Source organism: Ochotona curzoniae, unplaced genomic scaffold (genome assembly GCF_017591425.1).
Source record: "Ochotona curzoniae isolate NIBS_2020 unplaced genomic scaffold, NIBS_Ocur_1.0 contig_3643, whole genome shotgun sequence".
Taxonomy (NCBI): Eukaryota; Metazoa; Chordata; class Mammalia; order Lagomorpha; family Ochotonidae; genus Ochotona; species Ochotona curzoniae.
The window spans coordinates 2,961,278-2,981,228 of record NW_024465933.1 but is presented as its reverse complement, the minus strand read 5'-3'; positions in this window follow the sequence as shown (position 1 = coordinate 2,981,228).

The following is a 19,951-nucleotide window of genomic DNA, read 5'->3' as shown; positions in this document are numbered from 1 at the left end:
GCAGCCTCTCCATTACCTGCTGTCCTCTCAGAGGCATTTGCTGGGACCCAGCACCCCAGTGTAACACACAGTGGCAGGGTTAATAGTGAATACTATTGTATAAGTAGTATGCCATGATATTATGTGCTACTCTTTCCCCAGGTAAGGCCTGAAGTGATTCACGTTTTGTGAGTGGTAGAACACAGCCTCACCTACAATCTCAAAGAATCTCCTGGGAGAGCAGGGTCCCAGGTTCAAGGCTCACTAAGGTCTCAGAGTTATTCAGCAGTATGTCTCTGCACTGTGGGCCATGAACCACATACAAAGCACCAACACAAATCTCAGTGCGCCTTAGCCAGGCTGGAGGAGGCTGTAGCATTGCACCCAGGGAAGCCCTAAAGTTAAGGAAGCATTGATGTGTGTCAAGGACATATAGAAACATAAGCTAACTGAGCACTTGATTAATCTTTGTATGTTGTGTATATGAGAGCACAAATGCATGTGACGATGTAGTTGTGCTTCTTGCTGATACAAAGCACTTGAGTCGGAGATACACAGAAGTCATTTCCTAATTGGAGACAGTTTCAGGATCTAAATACTGGAATTGATTCACATCCAACCTCACTAATGAACTACGTGGAGCTTTCCAACCATATGGAATAAAGAATGAATGTGTGATAACCTTCTGGGGAGCAATATGACAAACCTGCTTGGCAGGAAGGGTGCAACTCACTAATTTCCCTGGATTACACACATGTGAGATCTTTCTAGAATGAACTAAGAATTCCAGTGAAATCAACATCAGAAACTGCTCTCCATTTTAGTGCAATGTTATAAAGTAATTGTTAAATTAATTCAGTTCCTTCATTTAGTCCACATTTTTTATACGACATACCATGCAGTGCTTCAAGTGTGACTTGTTGCTATGTTCTGGGGACACAAAGACAAAAGAGGAACGATTCTTGCCCTTAAGTACTTCTTCAGAGAATGGTGGCCTGACTGGCAAGTAGGAACTCTGATAGAAGACTGTCGCTGGAAAAACAAAGTATCTGGGTTCAATTCCTGTCTCAAGCTCCTAACCCGAGCTTCTCGCGAATGAAGACTGGGAAATAGCAGGTAATAATAAAAACAATCGGCTGTCTCTTTCTAGCTCTGTTTTTCTATCTTCCCCTACCCCCCCCCAAAAAAAAGAAAGAAAGAAAAACAGAAATTAAACGAACGATTGAGCCTGGTATTGAACGAGACACAGAAAAAGAAACCCTATAACACTGTCTTCCATGCGAATGTTGTGGGATTCCAGTTCTTTTTTTCTGCTGTCTATTTGCTTCCTCGGAGAAGTGGTATTATCCCAGAGGGCGACCTTTACATGCTTGCAAGATTCTGTCTGTAAAGATTGCTAGGCAGATTTGTGTACTGCAACCCGGAGCAAGTCTTCTCCCTATAGGCATTTTAGGAAAGCCAGTAATATCACCATTCTCCAACCCCTCTCAGACTAGAAAAAAGTGAAATCATCTAACAGAAAGTAAAGTTAAAGCATGCTCCCTCACATTTTATGGACTGAAAATTTCTGGTTTGCCAACTGCTCACGAAGAGAGTCCATCACCACACCCCGTGTTAAATACTTACAAGGTGGTAAATAAGTTTTGTTGCTATTTACTACCTCACACACATGATAAAAGGTAGCATAGCCTCATATCTAACTACAGTAACAATCATGCGAATGTCATTAAAATTAAAGCCTTAACAGGAAAAAATAGGAAACTTGCATTCATTCTTTAGAGATAAAATATGAGTAGAATGAATATGATTAATGTAGAATAGTTATATAAAATTTGCATGTGTGTTGAGTGTGAATTTTATTTTAATGGCTGTTTCTATCTGTGATTTCTGATCTCTTCAGCCACTCCACCTCCGAAACACTTCCAAATGTGTCCCATTCATTCCTTCTCCTCTTCATTTCTCCATGCTGAGCATGAGCAGTCCAGGAGTAAATCACATTGTTGCACTTCTGTTGTTGATACATTACCTTTCCAGCTTATCTGAAACTTTACTGCCATTTGGCAACCATTTATCTTTCTCCAAGGATTAATTCCTATTTTTACTATGATTCTTGACAGCCCAATATCACATCCTGTCATCTTATTCTAAGCCAATCTATTCACCTAAATAAGTAAATGTAGCATTATTAGGTAGAATTCCTCTCATGTTTTAATGATGCTTTTCTGAAACACAGTCTCTGATTTATTCTGTGATGTAAGCAAACTCTTTTCCTTTTTTGCATTTAAAAAAGGTTAGCAATCTTGAACCTGCAAAGGGGCCTATCAGGCTAATTTTCCAACTGCAGCGTCAGCTTCCCTTATGGTTTCTGCTAGTAGTCCCAGCTGCTCCACTTCCAATCCAGCTCCCTGCTGATGGCCTGGGAGAGCAGCCAAGAATGGCCCGAGTCCTTGCATCCCTACATAGAGACCGAGAAGAAGCTGCTGGCTCCTGCTTCGGACGAGCTCATCTCTGGTCTCTGTGGCCATTTGCAGATAGAAAATCCCTGTCTTTCCATCTCTCTCTGTGTAACTCTTTCACATTAAAAAAAATAAATAAATAAGTCAGCGATCTACCAAGTTCTGTTCAGTTTTCTGCCCTCTTTCTTCTTGTCACTGTGCAATTTCCTCAGGGACATGCAAGTGCTTACAGGCAGAGGCTTCAGGCAGGATTTATTTGGGATGCAATATCCCTGGAAATAAAAGAAGCATGAGTGAGCAGAGGCACCTTCAGGATTTCCCTCAGTTGAAGTGAGAGTGCTTGGCTCTGATATCCAGCTGTCAATCTGTCATCAGATTCCTGCTGTCCTGGGGCAGGGTTTACAATCTGGAGAGGAGGGCACGGCACGTTTCTTGGTAGCCACTTCTAGCAGCACTCCCAGAATTCGGAATACTATTGCTCTATTCCTGGGAAGACAGTGTACTGCACCAATGTGCCTTCCTGAACACATACATTCCTGTGATCCCCAACACCCACATCCCAAGTCCTTGTGAATTTATCTTAGTAATTACTCAAATACGGCCACTGTTATAACCTGCTTATGCCCTGACTATGAAAGATACAAGGGTTGTGAGCTGGTTTCCACATTCTTTTCCTCATGGGAGTTTCATTCGTAAGCACGAATGCTACAGGGTCAGAGTATTGGCTCCATTGACTAAACCCCCCACAGGCAGGTGCTGACATCCCATACGGACTTTGGTTCATATTCTGGCTGCTCCATGTCCTATCCAGCACCCTGCTTTGCCTGGGAAAACAGCAGAAGATGACCCAGAGTCTTGGGAACCAGCATCCACATGGGAGACTTCGAAGAAGCTGCTGCCTTCTGGCTTCAGATTCACTCAGCTCTGGCTGTTGTAGCCATTTGCGGAGTGAACCACTAAATGGAAGATCTTTCTCTGCCTCTCCTTTTCTCTGTATATCTGCCTTTCTGATACACATAAATAAATCCTTTCTTAAAAAAATAAAAAAGAGCAAACCCTATGTTGACAGAGATAACCCTCAGAGCACACTACTTCTTCCCATAGGCTGTTGTGAGTCGTGCAACTGATGCGTGGGCTCTGAATAATGTGGATCTCTCTGGATCAGGGTGCTGTCTGTCTCGGTAACACCTCACCTGGCATTGGTTTTCTTTTGTGTAATGTATGATTAGCCTTCAGTGTATGCATTATTTTCTTTAATTTTATATTAATGTGCTACATTTAACACAAAAGGAAGCAACTACGTTTTTCATGCAGGTAGCAGACAAAATGATTTCACAAAGTCACTGATACCTCTTTTATCAGAAGGAAAAAAAATGAGAGAGAGCAGGCTTTGAAATTAGTTTTCCATGCTAATCTCGTTCCCCATTTTCAGCATTTAATTGATGACAAACACAGTTGAAGAAATATCCTTCACCACATACAGCACAGCTACAGAGAGGGGCAAAGCACACCGCTGCTGTTTCAGAGCGTGAGCAGCACAGGGAACAGCGGTACTGCTAGGCTGTGCGCATGCGTCTGTCTCTGTGCAGTGACATACAAGTAGACATGGGCTAGGCGCTCCGCACAGAAGACAGGCTATGGACTACAAATTACACAACATCAACTTCAAGCTTTAAAATTTCCAAATAATGAAATTATAATACAGCAGGCTTTATGTATCACAGCAGGAAAGACAAAAAAAAAAAAATACTGTCTAGTTCATGATCACTGCCACTATATTATCTGGGAACTCATGCGTTCCTAACAAGTCTATTCTTTGTAACAGACTGCCCAGTCTCAGTGCTCAAGCATTCCACTGTAGCCTAAAGGATCTCTGTATTTGGTGCCAATGCTCAGTGATGTTGACTCCTGCAGTTAGAAACCAAAATGAGATAAGAAAGGTGCACCTGATACAGAGCTTGTATTGACTTTAAACTGTACTCTGCAGACACTGGGTAGAAGACGCGTTCGTAGCGCACAGGATTAAAAGCACTCCATTGTTACTGCTTTTTTTACTTAATCCTGTAATTTAGTTTACAACTGGCTGCCAGGAATCAAAATAAAAGTGATATTAGTATAAATGTTTATAGTTTGTTCAGTATTTCTCATATATTTATTTTACTTTTGCTACTCTATGGTATTTTAAGAATTACTAACTTTCTTGTGCTCAAGGGTGATAAAAATGCACACCCCCAATCACATTCCTTTAAAATAAAAGGGTTGGTATAACCTGAGATTTCTGTGATTAATGACAAAAACTTATATACACACAAACTATACAGCAAATGGAGATGATTTCGGTTTCTCCAAAATGGTTATAGATCCAAATAAACCTATCACAAATCTACTTGAGGAAAAGCCTAAAGGAAATTTGTAGGAAAGGACTTGGAGAGGACTGATTCAGTCCAAATATGTGAAGCCCGTGCCCTGTACCTCATTGTTTTCCCATTGCCTAGTAATCCTTGCATTGGTTCAGTTGACAGCTGATTTATAAACCTGAAACCACAAGCAATGTACTTGAAAACCCCTCCGTGCACTTGAAAAATACCTGCTGAAACAGAATCCATGGGAAGGGATAGAAGAATACATGCTTTAATAATGCATTCTGGGGGAGTCTTGTTAGTCGAAAGTCTTAAAAAATCCTAATCAGCAAAACCTGACTCAGATTCCCAAATAATACTTTGCATTTATTTTTTTCTACTTTTCATTACTTAGGGAAAACACTGATAGAGAAAGGAATTCCGCTTCCATTCTCTTTTAATTATTTGCTTTGAAATAATCTTTCATTGAAATGTTCCTTCCACAAAGCAACAAAATAATAGGTGTGGATAATTCGGGACTGTAAAATCTAGTCAGTGCATGTGTCAAAATCTTGCTGTTGGAGTAAAGTATGAGGATGGCCCAGCTATAATTTCCCCCTCACCTCTCTGGCAGTAATCCCATCGTTTGATCTCTCTAGAACTAGTGTCTATATTTTAGTGACTCATACTTTCCCAATGCCATGAATCACTTGGCATGATTTCTGCTGATTTGAAACTCCACGTCGTGGGGTAGGTGTTAGACGTGTGGGGTGTGTGTGTGTGTGTTCGTGTTTCAAGACAAGCATGCGCAAGTGGTTGAACTATTTGTCTTCTTACAAGCCTCTGAAAATGTTCTGATTTTTCCACTGCCTTCAGTTTGAAATTATTCCATTGATTTCATATTATAAATTATCAACTTTAGCTCCTGTACTTTACAAAGAGTAAAATAATGAAGTCACGAAGTATTAGAAGAGAAGGTAGGCAATGAAAGTGTCACACGTATCAAAAGGTGAAAAGACATGAAGGACCTTTACTGTTTATCTCAAGGCCAGTACTTCTATCTGGGATGTGAATTTTGCTCTCCAAATTTTTTTTTTTTTTTTTTTGCCCTGGACAGTAGAGCTTTTCAAAAGCCCCTGTGAAAAAGGAAGGCAAAAGGAGCTTAACGCGCAGTATACAATCCAGCCACACAACTCTCAATTATATAGGTTCAGAAAGAAGGAATTAAATTATACCTGTGATATATATGCATATGAATAACACAAAATGAAATGGAGGGCCTAATGTAGTAGCCCAACAGCTAGAGTCCTCACCTTGAACACACCAGGATCCCATATGGGCACCAGTTCTAATCCAGGTGGCCCCACTTCCCATCCAGCTCCCTGCTTGTGACCTGGGAAAGCAGTCAAGGATGGCCCAAAGCGTTCACACATGTGAAAGACCCTGCACACATGTGGGAGACCCAAAAGAGACCCCAGGCTGCTAGCTTCAGCTTGGTTCAGCTCTAGCAGTTGTGGTCACTTGGGGAGTGAATCAACAGACGAAAGGTCTTCTCTGTCTTTCCTTCTCTCTGTATATCTTACTTTGCTTTAAAAATAAATAAATCTTTAAAAATGAAATGGAAATGTATATCATATAATGTACATAAAGCTTTAAAAATTAGTTTACACCAAAGAAATATCTGTAGTTTTGTTTACTATATATTTCCGGTGGAAATTCCAGAAGCAGTGCTTACACTCCCCTGTGTGTGGCAGCGATTTTCATAATAACCAAGACATAAAATCAATCAATGTACCCATTGATGAATGAATGGGCAAAGAGGCTGATATATACAATGGAATATTACTCAGGCATAGAAAAGGGAAATTCTGACATTTGCAACAAAATGGGTGAGAATGGAGGACACTATGTGAGGTGAACTAAGCCAGACACAGAAAGGCAAAGATAGATTTTCATTCATATGTTGGAAATTGAAAAAAATGCAGTTCCAGATCTCTGCTTCATCCCAGCTTTCTGCTCATGTATATGTATCCTGGGAGTTGGAGATGGCTCGGGTAACGGGGGAGCTCAGCCCACATGGGACACTTAGTTCTCAGTTCTGGTTCTGACCTGCTATTTTGAGAATATGGTAAATGAGCCAGAAGATGGAAAATCTCTATCTAATCTATCTAACCATCTATCTAACCATTTATTTTGCTTTCCACTTTCAAACAAATAGCCAACAAATGATCATTTAAAAAAAAAAGTTTTGAAGTAAGCAAAGTGTGTAAAAATCCATTTACAATAAATCCGAGACACAACTCCCAGGCTACAACCATTGTTCAGTGATGTGACTAATATTTAAGGACTTTTCTTCAGATTTAAATGTTGCCTTCTCTTCTTCCTTAAAGTCACAGCTGTGTATTACCCAATCCATTAAGTGTTTTAGACAGAGAGTGCAGTTCAAAAAGGAAGAGCAGTAAGAGAAAGTAAAAAGGTACTTTCCACTCCACAAGATGCAGAATCTTTTAGAACACACTGGGGAAAGACCGTTTCTAAAATGCTGAGTTGAATTCCAGTACTTTGACTTGTATCCTACAATAATTTGAAATAAGGATGTCTAACCTGCACTCAGATTATCCGGGTCCTGTGCAACAGATTAGCGGCTGAAGTCCTTGCCTAGAAAGCTCCTGAGATCCCAAATGGGCGCCAGTTCCTAGCCTAGTGGCCCTGCTTCCTTTCCACCTCCCTGATTGTGGACTGAGAAAGAAGTCAGGGACGGTCCAAAGCTTTGGGACGCTGCACCCACATGGGAGACCTGGAAGAATTCTAGGTTCCTGGCTTCAGATCAGTTCAGCTTCAGCCATTGAAGCCACTTGGGGGAGTGAAACAGTGGATGAAAGACCTTCCTCTCTCTCTCCTCCTTTCTGTATATCTGACTTTCCAACTAAATTATATAAATCTTTTTTAAAAATCAGATCATTATGTTTTTTGTACATACATATATATATACATATATATATTATTTCTTGCACTGGCCCTGCCCTCTAGACAGCACCAGATGCACACATGTAACAGCCTCTCCCCTGCCCTCAACTATGGTGACAACCAAAAAGTATCTCAAGACATTGTCAAGTATCCAGGGAGTGAGGAAACAGATGAATCTGCTGCAGGGACCTGGCTGCATGGGTGAAGGGATCCCCTGGGAGAAGCTTCTTTGGAGGGAAACATATATTTCCACCTAGATTTGTAGGTCACAGAATCAGGTGTCCTCGTATTCTGTCATCTAATGGGACTGGCCATGGTTAGGGCAAACACACAGTCACTTAACAGGGTAGGAAATAGAGAAAAGATGAGAAAAGATCAATGCTAAACTCGAAATCTAATTATCAAACCTCTCATAAGAGCAGCCTTCCAAGGCCATGTGATCAGCAACCCAAAGACATCCCATCGGCCCCGTCTCCTCGGGCACCACTGTTGGATCAAAGTTTCTGCTCTTCTCTGCCAGTCACTAGTATAAGAACATCAGAGTTTGTACAAACTGGAGAATTTTGGGGGGAGGCAAATCCTATGCAGCTGGTAACAGGGGAAACTTCAGGAATCAAAGAGCAAGTTTGTTTACAAATTGTAGTGGACAAATTTCATCTCCTTTTGTCTGAAAAGGACAGACATCATCCTCAATGTCTGAAAATAATTATCTATGGCAGATTGCAAAGCAAGGGAAAGAAACACATTCTTTCAACTTAACAATGGATGGCAAATGTGCAAATAAGATAATTCAAAGTCAAGTGATAGGACTCAGTGAGGTCTTTCTCCATTTTCCTTCACCCTATCAAGATCCAAAGCATCTCTTCTTTGCAGGCAGTGGGAACACTAGATGAGAATTTGAACATGCCAGAAGCTATAGTAGCTGCTGGGTAAAAAGGGAAATGATCTTCCAGATGTGGAAAAGCAGAAGGGGAGTGATTGGGTAGGTTCTGAGAGAGGTTAACAGTGGATTACATTGCAAAAACAAATGGTTTCACTATGGTCAAATACAAAGATTCCAGACCTAGAAACAGAACTCAATGAGAACATCAAAGAAAAGCAGCAAGTTTGTTTGAGTGAATCACATTGTCTGAACTTGAAATTAAGTGTTGATTAATCATTCTGCAAAATTTATGTGTGACACCATGTATTAAGCAATATGCACTCCTCCCTTCTGAAATTAGGATGCTTTTTTCTAGAATCAGATTGATATTCTTACACCACATTCATAAGAATCCAAGCATTTTCTTGTACCATATTGGAATAATATAGAATAACTGGAGTATCATTGGTACTGTCAGCACAAACCACAGATCAAACTTGATTAAGCTATCTTGATCATTTCATATTACTTGCATGATAAATCCAGGATGTCACACTTATTCTGGCTGAGATTAGTGGTATTAGCTTGAGTTTTCTTGCACCTTAAATGTTACTTTATTTGAAATATCACAGGACCTGACAAGAGCTACACTTATTCAAAACAATAGATATTCTTTCCCAAATGTTGCAATTTAGCCAAAGGAAGTAGAATTTTGACCAGAAATCTCAACCAATCACTTGAGTTTTTTAGTTTACTCTCAAAGCAATGCTTGTGTTTTAAGGTTATTTTGTCTTTTAATTAGCAGATTAAGACTATTACATTTGTGAAGCAGGTGTTTGGACCAGTGGTTACGATGTCATCTGAGATACCTGCATCACATATAAGAGAGCCTAGTTCAAGTCCTGGCTTTACTTTCTGTGTGGCTTTCTGCTAATGCACACCTTGGTAAGGCACAGATGAAGGGTCAAGTACTTGAGTGCCCACCATTAGTGAATGGGAACAGGGTCCTGGCTTTGGTGTCTCTTCAAGCCCTGGGGATTGTGACTTTTGAGTTGTCACAAACTCAATAAATAAATTGAATAAATAAATAAATTAACTGCACCATTCAAATCTCACCGAACCATGAGGTATTCTCACAACGCTCTCCTTTAACAAAAGACGCTTTACTGCAATGGGAAAACTGTTTTTGAATTGTTTTGTTTTGCCTTGTTTTTTCCTCATGTTGTCCGTGCCAATCTGTCTTCCACGTGCCAATACCATTCTTTGGCTCAGACACTCCAGCGTCCCGTAAATGTCTCAAAAGGCACGCTTCTCCAGGTGCAGCTGAATCCTCAGAGAGCAAAGCCACGGCAGCCCCCATTGCAGAGTAACTGACTTGATGTTCTTAAGGGAGAAGCAGAGAGGGACTAATATAGCGTATTATTGTACTTTTTTCATTTGATCAGTCTCTGTCTAGGTATTGGTGGTCTGAAATTTTCAACACTCAATAAACTCTTATTTATTTACCTATTCCACTCCATGAAGAAACCCGCCATTCTGAATATAGTAAATTTCATGTTGAAGTTGGAGACAGAGATGGGAGTGGAAGAACTCTGCAGAAGATGGAGAATAGTTAAATAGCAAGACATGAGGACTTCAGAACCTGGACAGCAGATGAAGAAAACTGAAAAAAGAGGATGGAGATACTCCTGTCTATGGGATACTCTGTCTACTCCACACCTCACATAAATCCGTGGTACCAGGACGTATTCACTTGGTTCACAATAACAAGTGTGACTTACTTTCTGACATATAAAGTGATCATAACAAAGCAAGTGGAGGAAAAAGAAAACTAAAATAACACAAAAAACAAGTAAACTAAAGTGAAGAATGGAAACCCTACTATCACTCAGTTCAGTTTTAAGGAATTCAAGCTTCTTAATATGATTGAAACACTTTTACATCACAGTTTGTATCTGCCCCTTGAAGACTCATTTTTCTGTCCCCGGCTGGACACTGTGTGAGTCCAGCTTCTACTGTTTGAACACCATGCCATGTTCTGTAGTTTATTGGAGCATTATTGCTATGAAATGTCATCTGTCTCATATCTTTGCCTAGTACTCAAAAACCTCACTTTCGTTTCAAGACACAGCTGATGATCCACAGGCAATAGTATTTCACCTTTGGTACTAAAGCAGTATAGACAAATATTACAATGTATTATAATTATAAGCAGATATATTTATGCCATCTGCTAAGTTGTTAGTTTATCAGTTGATTATCTCCCAATAATCTTTCAGGTATCTTCTCCAGCATCAATTGAGAAGTCAAAAATGCCCAATGAATAAATTGGTACTTCAGTTACATCTGTTTTCTTGTAGGTTTTCTCCCCTAGTATAAATTAATCAGAGGTGCAATTTTTCATAAATTAAATGTTGTTTGCAGATTGCAATGGCAAAGGAACTCGCATTACCCTTAATATTCCACCCTGACATCCTCCAGTGGTGCTAACTTCATCCTAGCACTGCAAGTCCTCTTCCAGTCACAGCCGTCTCACCCCTGAAACGAGAGCATCCGGACTTGTCCATGTTCCCCTGGGCCCTATTCACAACTCTCTCTGGCTACTGGGAGGGTGATTTGGTTTCTTCAGAGTTGAGAATACAGCAGTGAACAAGTTGATAGGGCCCGTGCTCCTAAGGAGTTCACATTCTAATTGGCAGCTCAAAGAAACATATGGAACAAAATTATTCCAGATTTACAAATTTAGTGAAATAAGGACAGGAAAGCTAAGAAGTATGGATTGTATACCAGCTGAAAATCGTAGAGAAGGTGTAGGCATGACTTCTTAGCTCAGATCTGAAAAATGAAAGTTAAAACAAACAAACAAAAAGAAACAAGTTTGGCAGAAACAGGAGCTCAGGAAGGACATGGACTTTCAGGAGTAGCCAAGCAGGAGCCAGTGCACATAGGGACTTCTGAATTTTAGCAAGAAACTAATAGCATGCCAAAGGCAAAAAAAAAAAAAAACAGTTAATTTTACATCAAAGCTTGATAGAATTTCACAAATGTTTCTTAAAAACTTTTTTTCCACCAAATATTAAGGTTCAACAAAACACAAAAAACAATATTGCAGTTTTACTTATGGCTTACTATTCTGAGTAGCAGTATCATATTAATTATAATTATAATTATCATCTTTGATGCGGCTTAGTTTTACAACTACTTTATATTTTATTTTTATTCTCAATCATCATAACAATGAATGCTATCTATATATTTTTAAAGATTTCTTTTAACTTTTACTTGAAAGGGGAGTTACAGAGAGAAAAGGAGAGACAGAGAGAGCTTCCATCAACTGGTTCACTCTCAATACAGCTGGTCCAAACCCAATATCAAAGAACTTCACCCAGGTCTCCCAGATGGTTGCAGATGCTAAAGCACTTGGGCTGTTGGTGGGGAACTGGATGGGAAGTGGAGCAGCCAGGACTCATGTGGGATGCAGGTGCTGCAGCTAGAGGTTTAGCTAGCTAAGGCATGGTATAGGATCCATGTTATTCATAATTGTAAAGCATTCCTTGGAAGCTTCAAAGAAAGTCCTGAGTTACAAATAAATGCATTTTTACTGCACCGTCTATCTCCAGAATACTGGTTTTGATTACTAACATGGACATATGAAACATTACTGTTATTGCGTATTATTTTTTTTTCCAGGATGATAGCATGGTGGTTAACCCTGCATCTGTGATTTTGGGATCCCATATGAATGCTGCTTCTAACTCCAACTGCTCCAGTTGTGATTCAGCTCCACGCTAATAGCCTAGAAAAGTAGCAGAGGATGACCCAAGACTTTGGGCCACTCTACTCACATGGGAGACCCAGAAGGAGCTTGTCCAAGCTCTCAGCTTTGAACAAGCCTAGCTCTGACCTTTGCAACCTTTTAGGGGGTGACAGTAGATAGACAATATCTCTGCCCCTCCCTCTCACTTCAACTGTTTCACTTCAACTGATAAAATAAATATTTTTTTAAAAGTACATTTTCTTTTGCTAAAAATAAGTGTTTTCTTTCACTTTCAAGGATAATAATATCTTTTAAAATTTTGTTTATGCATTTGAGAGACATAGGCAGGAGTAGGATTCTAATCATGGATTCGGTATCTACATCCCCATACCAGCCGTATCAGGCCAGGTGAAAATCCAGAACTGGGAAATTAATACAAGTGTCCCACAGTGGTGAAAGAACACTGCTTCTGGAGTTAACACTTTTATCTCACAGGGTCTGAAGTAGAAGGAAGCTGGAGTCTGGAGACAGAAGCAGGCCAGCCAGGATTCCAGGCATTCTCTCTCAGGATGCAACTATACCTGTGTAACAGAAATAAATACCTTCTTCAGATACTTACACTTTGACATAGCTGTGGACTGTGCTCCAATTGACATATAATTTGATCATTACTGACCAATGAAATTCAAGATTAATCTCTCAAATCTCCAAAGCACATACAAGCAGCTGAATCAGTAAGAAATAAGAAGCAGAGCTATAGGTTACATATAGATATGGAGAAATATTATCAGTATTAGTTGAATTGGTTGGAAAGAAAAGGTGAAATCAGGAGTAAAATATGCTGGTTCTCATTTGAAAAATTTTCCTGATTTAATGGTCTTAAAATTCCTTTCAACTGGTTATTTGGAGGAAGAAAGTACCAGAAAGTTGTACACACATGCAAAGGAAATGGAAATAAATGCTAACGGATCAAGGTGTTTCCTTTAAAGCCTTAGACACCTAGACAACTCTAACATCAGACAACAAGATGTTCAGGTTATTGTGTTTTTATTAGTAAGGTATTTTCAGCATTCTCCAGAGAAAGAAATTTATTATAACAAATTGGCTCAAGTGATTCCTGAGGCCAAGAAGCCTAAAAAGCGGCATTTGGCAAGGTGGTGACAAACTGGAATGATGAGACTCAAGAAGTGCCCATTTCGTTAGTTCTGAAAGGCCGTCAGTGTCTTGCTCAGGGCAGCGCCTCAAATCTCAGGCACCCAGGCAGGCAGCACTTCACCGTATTTAAGGACAGGTCAGCCTCGCTGTTTTTCCCAAGTCTTTAACTGATTGGACAAGTCCCACTCACCTTAGGAATAACGATCTGCTTTACTCTGTAGACTTAAATGCTAGAATTATCCTAGAGCATCTCACAGAGACACCCAGAATTTGTCTTAAATGAATATTGGGACATGTTTGTTGCTCAGTCAAGTTGACACATCCAAAACAGATGGTAGAAGATTTTTAAATTTCTCCTGAAATTCATGTAAACATTCTACCAAGGATACTTGATGTCCTGATAGATACAATCATATTTACTCTAGGTCCCAGGAACCTAATAAGGTATAAGATGATCTGTCTTGAATGGAGTCTTGGTACTCAGGAAATAGAAAGATGCATACATAATAACACAGTTTATCAGAAGGTTACTATGTTACACTCATATATAAAATTGAAGAGTATAGTTGCATGGAAATTGAGAGTAACCTTGTGATTAATTGAGGCAGGGAAAAGCAGGAGAGAACAAAGGTTAGGGAAAAGAGTTTAGCAGCTACTAAGTTATAGTTATATGCAAGTTATACAGTTAGGTAAGAATAGAAAGTTCTTGGGGCTGAGTACAGTCACTTAAGTGGTTAAAGTTCTCACCCTGCATGTGCCGAGCTCTCATATGGGTACCGGCTCGTGTCCTTGATGCTCTGCTTCCCATCCAGCTCCCTGTTTGTGGCTGGCAAAGCAGTCAAGGATGCCTAAAACCTTGGGACCCTGAACCCAAGTGGGCAATCCAGAAGAAGCTCATGGCTCCTGGCTTCCAAGCAGCTCAGCTCCTGTTGCAGCTACTTGAGGAATGAAGAAGGAGATGGAAGATCTTTCTCTTTGTATCTCCTTCTATATATATTTGCCTTTCTAATAAAAATAATGAATCTTAAAAAAATACAAAGAAAATGCTGGTACTTTACTATGCAGAAGGGAGGTTCTACACAATAATATTGCACTCTTTTTTGGTTTTGGTTTTTACTAAAAATGCTAGAAGGAAGGATTTTGAACATGTTCACCATAAAGAAATGATAAATGTTTCCAGAGATACGATTATCCTAAATTGGATTTTATAAAATGTACATGTGTAGCAAAACGAGACATGACACTGCGTGAATATGTTAAAATTTTATGTCAGTTAAACATAAAAACAACAAAAATTTAAAAATTAAATGTATTCAGATCATTATCAAAGGTAGTAAATTGTAAATAAAAACTCAAGTTACAATGTACAGAGAATGCTCAAGAGATTTTAACTTTAAAGTTGAGAGAATCCTACTGAAATTACCTGAAAAAAAGTGCAATAAGCATATCAAGAGAAATTGAGGTGTGATCTGTAATATGTAAAGGAAATGGGTGACATCAGGAAGGCCAGGGATGTAAGCAGAGTGAGAAACCAAGAGAAGCCTGTTTGGTTGACACAAGCCAGAGTGACAGTGTCATTAAAGTTTGTACATACTGAACAACACTTGCTGATGAGCTGTTTCCAAGCAGATAAGGGATAACTGAATAGATCACACTGCATTTTACTGCATTTGGGGAAAGTTTTGCAGTTTTTACTTGATTTTAGCAATCACTGATGATGCTGTGTTCTGATGACAATTTCTGTACAACTTTTATCGTTCAAAATCAGACGATCACCGCTTAACACAACCACCACTAATGATGTAATCAATCAGAAGACAGCATGCAATGTGCTGGTAAATTACAGAGAACAGAACTTCTGATTTGGTCTTCTCTTCATGAAGTAAAATGTCTTCTACAATAAATGGTAAATAATGAAGCATCGGAAAATACATTTTTTAAATGTGGTTTTTACAAAGAATGTGAAGTATGAGCTACTTAATTGTCGAAGGATAACTTTGAAATCATTCCCACAATTAAGGTTCCCAGAGACACACAGAAATCTGAGGCTGCTCTACCTTGCATAACCAGAAGCACAATCAGTAAGGTCAAATCGAGTCTTGGACTTGCTTTAAAGGATGCATAAACTCGGGAGCTCACCTAGGAATGGACCTATTAGTTTCACTGCAATCTCCACCCGAACACAAGAACCAAATTCTTCCCTTTTTTTTTTTTCAGTTTTCCATGTTCCCAATCCTTGCATCTATTAGTTAACATGATCTAACTCACTCCTTCTCCTTTAGGTGAGATGTGTTTATCATTCTTGAAAATTATACCTGGGTCTTAGGCTGTTAAAATTCCAAGAAAAGATACAGGGAATAAATACAAGTTTTGACACCATTTTCTGTCTCTGGGCTATTAAACTTTCATAGTTTCTTCTCAAAACTAAATAGGAGTCATAAATCCTATGCTTGATATGAGATGACCTGGTTTGCTTATTGGGCTGTTTTTCATGGTGCCTAGTAACTCCACAGTGCTCAACACAGCCAGCCTCCAATAGAAAGCAAAGCATGTCTTCAGTGAATTATCATCAAAATGATTTTAACATCGAAAGTGTTTATTGGAATAAAATAAACTGAGAAACTGAAGCTGGTTCATTTCTGCAGAAGCTTGTTCAATTCTGCAGATTGACTCGGGTATTATAGACCAGTGTATGGAAGCCTTTTCTCATCCTTTGCACTCCGACAGTGCTTTCCATTGAGCTTCCAGCCTTGTTCTTTCATTGTTGGACCTCAGCCATTACCATTCGCCATCTCACATTAATCACACACATTCTGTAAACCGTCACGGTCCTATCTCACTCCTCTCTGAGCATCCATGCTCAAGGCTGATATGACTCTTTATAAGCTGGTATTCTCTGTAACAATACTTTAGCAAGAGAAAATGAATCCTGAAAAGGAGATGAACATTTGTGGGTTGATGCTTTAAATAGAGCAAAAGCTTTTATACCTTGAATTGTAATAGGTAATACACTGAATACAAGATTTGGGCTCTAAATTTGCATTTAAATTTTACCAAGTTTAAGACTATCTAGATCTTTAAGCTCTACCAGGCATTGAAGAACTGACTGTTAAATTTAATTAAACATGTTTAATAGGAGTTCATGAGCTCAGAGTGAACACACATTAATTCATTCATCCATTTAGCTATTCATGTATTAACTCATACAACAAATATGCATTTAGAATAAATTCTGGTTAGATCCTATTCTAATCAGTGCTCCAAATACATGGGAAACGGTTGGTTTTTGTTTTCTCATCATATTGTATTTGTATGCTACAGAAGATTATAAATGCATTTTTTCAAGTAGAAAAAATGTTAAGTACTTCTGGAATCCAGCAAACAAAACAATTATTATGGTTTTGTAATCTTGGATTGCTTTGCTTATTCATTAATTAATTTAATAAACATGCACTGAGTTCCTACTGTCTATGTTGGATGTGACCCAATTCTTACAAAAAGGAATGATTATCTCAACAGATTATCTGGGTAAATACAAAAATTGATCATGCCTTGTTCACAAGATTCTAACTGAAGGAGAGAGAATAATTCTTTGATTTGCAAAGCAGTAGACGTTTTCTCCATAGTTGAGAATCACTAGAACTTTAACGGAACAGAGGATTTGGTCCGATTGGAAGCATAATCTGCTGGGATTATGAAAGATGGATGCCTGGGGAGAGCAACAATGGCTGGAAAGAGGCTGCTGTCATAGACCATGAGGGACAATGGGATCTCATGTAGAAGCTAAGGCTACGTGATCCAGAAGGCAGTCCAACCAGAGTGGTACAGACCCCATCTATTAGCAGATTCAGAACGTACATGTAACTACAGTAGTCAAGAGGAGGAGCAAAATCAACAGGAGGTGTGTGCATCACGTACCCTGATATAAGTCATTATACCTGAAATCACATGTTAGCCCCCAGTTACTCACATGCGGAGTGCTACGTGCTATGTGATTCTAAAAATCGCAGAATTAGGAAGCTGTTGGCACGATTCAGCCAACATCCAAAGACACGAGAATTAGGGAGTCACTGATGTGAAGCTCAATTCCAGGGCAGAAAAGGACTGAGAATGCCTCTTCAATCCTTGAGGCCAGGAAGTTCTACCTAGACCATGAGTGGATTGGATGATCCCAGGGCCCATTAGGAAACACAAACTACTTTTCCCATCCCACCAGTTCAAATAGTAATCCCATGTAGAGATGAATCCAGACACACTTTAGTGTTAAATGTTGGCACCCATTCAAGTTGAGGCATAACCCAGTTTTATGAATTTAGAAGTGACCATTAGACCGCCATATACAAATCTTCTAAGGCAATAAAATTTAATATTCACCTTTAGCACTTAGAATGTCTATCAGAAGCGAGAAATATCTGGTCCAAAGGCCATATGCAAAATCACTTGGTCTGCCTCTGCCTTGACAACTGTAAATAGGATGTAAAATTTAATAACTGGGTAGTGTTTAAGATGATAATTTGGTATGACCCATCCACAACTGTATAAATATCCAAATGACAGAGGAAATCATCCTTATCACTGGGACTCAAAGTAATGTAAAAATTTCAGTTTCATAGCTTAAACTCTCAAATAAATCCAGGAAGAAGAAACAGCACTTACATTTTATAGATTAAGCAGCTAAGGCAAAATGTTTAAAGGAAATTTCGGAAGTCTTTGAAAAACCTATATATTAATCTGAGGTACATCAAAGTGCATGTGTTTATCCACTACACTTGTTATTTTTAGTGAATCTTTATGAAACCAATCCTTTTCTTTTTAGGATTTTTTTTTATTGGACAGGTGTATTTTACAGAGGAGGAGAGACAGAGAAGAGCTTCCATCCATTGAGTCACTACCCAAATGGTGGCAATGGGCAGAGCTGTGCTGATCTGAAGTCAGGAGCCTCTTCCAGTCTCCCATGTGGGTGCAGGGTCCCAAGGCTTTGGACCATCCTAGACTGCCTTTCCCAGGCCACAAGCAGGGAGCTGGATGGGAAGTGGGGCTGCCAGAATTAGAACTGACACTCATATGTGATCTCCATGCTTGTAAGTCAAGGACTTAAGCCACTAGGCTAGAGTGCTGGTCCCAACAGAATTAATTTTTGTTCATGTGTTATTAAACTATGCTAAAGCATAGCTTTAAAAAAAAGTATCACAGATTTCAAAAATTTACACCAAAATTATCTTGTATTTAGTTAAATTCTCTATGATTTTTAGGAAAAATGTTTTGTTAAATTTTATGTTTCCTTATTTATCAAAGCATTACAATGTAATTAGTGAGCCAGCAGGCAAAGCGGTCAGCTACAATGCATGCATGTCACATGGGTGCTGATTCGAGTTATGGCAGCTACACTTCCACCCTGGTTCCCTGCTAATGGCCTGTGCAAAGCTGATGAAGATGGCACACATGTTTGGGTCTCCACTACTCCAGATAAATCTACTGATTACTGGTTCTACCCTGGCTCAACCTGCCTTTATTGTGTGTAGATAGTGAACCAATCAAGGAAAGGTCTCTCTACTGCTCTAGCTCATACTTTTTTTTCCAATTCTGACATTAAAAAAAAATCACGTAATTCTTTTAAATTTTTTGTTAATAACTACAAATTTATGAATGCATTATGACATTTCAGTATGTATGTATGCAATGTATACTGGTAAAACCATGGTAATTAACATCTTTTTTTCTATATCATTATTTTATGATTGGATGCTTGGAGTTTCTCTTTTCTATTAGCCCAGAAATACATAGCAGGTTGCTGTGAAGTAAAGACACTTCACTGTACTGTGTAACACCAGGAACTTATTCGATCCAATTACGATGTAGCATCCATTATCCAGTCCTCCATCTTCCTTATCTCCATGCCCCAGCCTCTAGTAATTAGAATTCTGTTTTATGCAATTAGTATTTTTGTAGTACATCTCCCCTTCCTGTATGCCATCATAAGTATCTGTTATTTTTCATCTTTTGATAATTATCATTATACATGAGGTGATGTGATATCTCACTGTGGTTTTGACTTATTGCTAACATTAAGTACTTTTTCTTAAATCTGTTGGCCATGTGTATTTCCTCTTTTGAAACAAAGTACATATACAGATGGCTTACTGCCTTTTAATTGTCTTTTTTGTTGCTGAATTTATTAACATGCTTATATACTTTAGATATTAATCCTTTTTAAACAACATACATTGCAAATATTTTCTAACAGCGTGTTAATTATCCCTTCATTCCATTGGTAAAATCTGTTGCAACAAAGGAGATTCTCTGTTTATTATAATGCTATTTGGCTAGTTTTACTTCTGCTGCATATGAATTTAAGGGCTTATTGGAAAATCGTTGCCTAAAATGTCTTGAACTGTATTTCATGTTGCATTCTGCTAATTTTGTAGCTTTGGATCCC